The following is a 4,465-nucleotide window of genomic DNA, read 5'->3' on the forward strand; positions in this document are numbered from 1 at the left end:
CAGATAATGAAAAAAAGAAAAATATGAAGTAAGGAGGAAAAGTTAAAAAATAGGTATAGAAGGAATGAAGTGACAGAAGTGGAAGACGAAGAGGAATTAATAGTAGCAGGAGGAGGAGGAGGAGGAAGAGGAAGAGGTAGAGAAGGAGGAGGCGCAGCAGGAATCGAAGTAGGTAGCTAAGGAATTATCGGTCGAGGTGATGAGTGGCTTAATTAACCTGTGTGTTTTATTCCCTCCGCAGGTACCTGGACGCACCTGGGCCGCCGCACCTGGCCGCTCGTTAGCACAGGTAATGAGCTGTTGATTCACGGGGGCGGACAGCTGAAAAAAAATAGAACCCAACAAAAAAAGTAATTTGTCCCTCTGTGCTCGAAGGTAGAGTGGTTAAAAGAGAGAGAGAGAGAGAGAGAGAGAGAGAGAGGGAAAGAAAGGAAGAGAGAGAGGGAAAGAAAGGAAGAGGGAGAGAAAGAAAGGAAGAGGGAGAGAAAGAGAGGGAAAGAGAGGGAAAGAGAGAGAGAGAGAGAGAGAGAGAGAGAGAGAGAGAGAGAGAGAGAGAGAGAGAGAGAGAGAGAGAGAGAGAGTGGTTTTACCTCTTTAACTCTGTATTTTTTTCTTTCTGTTTACATTTTATTATTTTTTTCTAGTTTTTTCACAGTTTTCTCCGTTCCTGTCATTTGTTTCACCCAATATTTTTTTATTCTAATATTTCCCTTTTTTCTTCACTTTTTTTCTTTTGTATTCGTTTTTCCATCAAGATTTTCACTTTAGTTTCTTTTTTTTTTCATATTATCGTCTACACCTTTATTTCATTTTCTTCTTCGAGTCATTCCAATTTTTACTTCTCTCTTTTGTCACATTTCCATCACATTTTTATTGTTGTTGTTGATCGAAAAAAAAAGTATGTAAAGTTTTATCTATTTGTGGAGGGAAGAGATATAGATAGATAGATAAAGATAGATTTTATTATTATTTTCATCCCCACACACACTCACTCTCTCTCTTTTTCTCTCTCACTCGCGCTATAACGGTACATAGATAGATTAAAAGACCAGTTTTCAATAACATTTTTCTTATTTTTCACCTTTTTCGAGTTCGGAGTCAATGGTTGTGTGTGTAGAGAGGTCGGGGCGGTGGGGTGGAAGTGGGAGAGGGATGAGGGAAAGGGGAGGTGAGGGGCAGAGGGGAGAGGAGGATAAGGGGGAAGGATGGAGGGGAGGTTGTGTGCGAAGAGAGGTCGGGGTGGTGGAGTGGAAGGGGGAGAGAGAAGGGAGAGGAGGGGAGGAAGGGAGTTTAGTGAATCCAGGGAGAGGAGAATAAAGGAGAGGGAAGGAGGGGAGGAATTATGTGGAAGGAGTTAGGTTAGGTTAAGTTAGGTTAGGTTAGGTTAGGGTAAGTTAGGGTAATTTAGGTTAGGTTAGGAGGAGTAGGAGGAGAATCAGTGGGGGAGAGAGAAGGAGGGGAGGAGGTGAAAGGGGTGGAGGGGAGAGGATGGGAAGGATTAGTGTGAGGGGAAGAGGGGGAGAAGAGGATAAGGGGAAGGGGGGAGGGAAGGAGAGAAGAAAGTATGTAGAGGGAGGTTTGGGGAGAGGGATAAAGGAAAGGGGAGAAGTGGGGAGGGAAAGAGGAGGATAAGGGGAAGGGAAGAAGGGGAGAAGAGAAGTGTGTGGTGGGAGATCGGGGGGTTGGAGAGAAGGGTGGAGGAGAGGGGAGAGGAGGAGGGGAGGAAGTGTAAGAATTGAGTGGGTTAATAGAGGAAGGGAGAGGAGGTGAGGGAGGGGAGGGAAGGGAAGGAGGGAAAGTGAAGTGTGTGGAGAGAGTTCAGGTTAGTGGAGTAAAGGGGAGGAGAGGAGGGGAGGTATCAAGTGGAAGGGAGGAAATGGGTGGAAGGAGGTCTGTGTGGAGAGGTGGAGGAGGTAGGATTAGTGAGAGAGAAAGAGGAGAGAGGAAAGGAGGGAAGGGAAGGGGGAAGGAAGGGAGAGAGGGGGAGTGGAAGGAAGGGAAGGAAGGGAGGGAGGTTAAGAAGAGGAGGGAAGGGAAGGGAAGTAAGGGGGAGAGAGAGGGAGGGGATGTAAGAGGGGAGGGAAGGAAGGGTAGTAAAAGGGAGGGAGGGAGGTTAAGGAGAGGAGGGAAGAGGAGGGACGGAGGGAAGGGAAGGTAAGTGAGGGAGAGAGAGAGGGAGGGGATGGGGAGGAGGATAAGGGGGGGGGAGGCAAGGGTTGTTATTCTAAGGGTTATTGGGTTAGGAAATGTAAACTGTGGATGCTGAATAAAGTTAATGGATGGAATACGTTCAGTTGGTTGGTCTTGCCCTGCGCTCCTCCTCCTCTCTCTCCCTCTCTCTCCCTCCCTCCCCTCGTGTCGTGTTACCTGGCCTAAAGGTGTGCTGTTGTGCGTCGGTGATTAATTAAGTTTCAGGTGGGATTATATCAGGTAAAGGTGCGTTGACGTGGATTATGTTACTCTGCAGGTATTTGGTTGGTCAGGTGTGTGCACGGTTAAGTAGACGTATAGAGAAGATGAGTGTATAGATGAAGGGGAGATAAGGGATGAAAGGAATAAAGGAATGGAGGTATAAAGAAAGATGGAGGAACGGAATAAAAGAATGGAGGAGGAAAAAAGAAAGATAAATGATGACAGGAATTTAATGAGTGAAGGAAGAAAAGAGAGAGGTGAAGGATGAAAGGAATTAAGGAATGAAGGTGGAAAAATCAAGATGAATGGAGGGAGTGAAGGAATGAAGGAAAATTGAATGTAAGGAAAAAAGGAAGGAAGGGAGAAAGAATAAATTAATAGACAGAGGAAAAGAAGAAAGGATAAAGGTGAAGTAAAGACGAAATAAAAGTTAAGTAGAAGAATAGGAAAGAATACAGAGGAAAGAAAGAAGGGATGAAATGAATAAAGGAATGAAGGAAGAAAAAAGAAAGATGAAGGATGAGAGGGAAAAATAGAAAGATGAAGAATGAAAGGATGAAAGGAATATAAGAATGAAGGAAGAAAAGAAAGATGAAGAAAGAATGGAGAAAAGAAAGAAAGGGAGTAAGGAAAATAATAATAAATGGGTCGAGAAAAAGAATAGAAGAGGATAAATATGACCTCCAAACGAGATAAAAAGGAAACAAGGATAATTGGATATAAATAAAGAAAGTTAAAGGAAGGGAGAAAGAATAAATGAACCGATGAAAGCATAGAAGAAAGGATAAAGATGAAGTAAAAACGAAAAAAAAGAGAAGGTTGTGTATGTAGATAGATAGATAGATAAAGAAAGAGAAAGCCTTACTAATATTTCCAAGTCATGTTCTCACAATTTCTGGTATATCACATTTCACACCATTCTCAAACCAGGAATAGCCGTTTCAGTAGTAGTAGTAGTAGTAGTAGGGAAAGGAGCAGTATGAAGTCAATGTTATAAAAGCTCTCAAGGTGACGAGGTGAAACTCTACGGTGCGAGCCTTTCACATTTAACTTACAATTCCCAGAGCTCGCTTCCTCCCTGTCTTCTTCTGCTCCTCCTCCTCTTCCTTCTTCTTCTTCATCATTACCGTATGCTCTTCAATCCTCATCTGTTTATCATTAATGTTATTTTCTTCCCTTTTTCTTCCTTGTGTTTGCTTTGCCTTACCGTCTCCCTCCTCTTTTTCTTCCTTTCTCTTTCTCCTTCTCCTCCTCCTCCTTCTTCCTCGTTCTGATCTTTGTTTCATGTATTCTCGTTTGTTTATCGTGTATATTATTATCTTCATCTTTTCCTCCTCCTCTTCATTCTTCTTCGGTTTGATATTCATTGTGTGTATTCTCGTTTGTTTATTGTGTTTATTTTTATTCTCCTACTTTCTCCTTCTTCTTCGCTTTGATCTGTTTATTTTTCTGTGTAATCTTTTCTATTTCATGCTTTCCTGCTATTTCTACGCCTCCTTCTCGATCCACATCCTCCAACACTCTTCTTTTTCTTTCTCTTCCTCTTCGTCTTCTTTCTTCTTCTTCCTCCTCTTGTTCTTTTTCTTCGTCTTCTTCTTCTTCGCCACCTTGTTCATCATCATCATCACCTTCTTTTTCTTCTTCTTTTTCTTCTTCTTTTTCTTCTTTGCCACCTTCCCCCTTCCCCTTCTCCTCCTCCTCCTTCTTCTTCTTCTTCTTCTTCTTCTTCTTCTTCTTCTTCTTCTTCTTCTCATTTGCCACCTGCATTCTCATCTCATTAATATGCAAAACACTCACCTTTACGGGGCGCGAAAAAACGGCTTCCCTTTAACACACACACACACACACACACACACACACACACACACACACACACACAAAGGAATACAAGCAGGCTGATATATACTCATTCAAACACACACACACACACACACACACACACACACACACACACACACACACACACTAAGGAATACAAGCAGGTTGATATATACTACTCATTCAAACAAACAGATAACACACACACACACACACACACACACACACACACACA

The 4,465-nt window shown here is 42.7% G+C and overlaps 1 protein-coding gene across 1 annotated transcript in view; it reads left to right on the top strand.

Annotated features, from left to right (window-relative positions):
• Positions 1 to 219: 219 nt before the first annotated feature.
• Positions 220 to 4,465, top strand: part of LOC126999298 (fat-like cadherin-related tumor suppressor homolog) — a gene marked incomplete at its 3' end in the record, with an annotated part of 100,729 nt that continues 96,483 nt past the window's right edge. Inside the window, 1 exon segment of the mRNA XM_050861731.1 lies at positions 220 to 289.

The sequence above is a fragment of the Eriocheir sinensis genome, chromosome 16, assembly GCF_024679095.1.
Source record: "Eriocheir sinensis breed Jianghai 21 chromosome 16, ASM2467909v1, whole genome shotgun sequence".
Lineage (NCBI taxonomy): Eukaryota > Metazoa > Arthropoda > Malacostraca > Decapoda > Varunidae > Eriocheir > Eriocheir sinensis.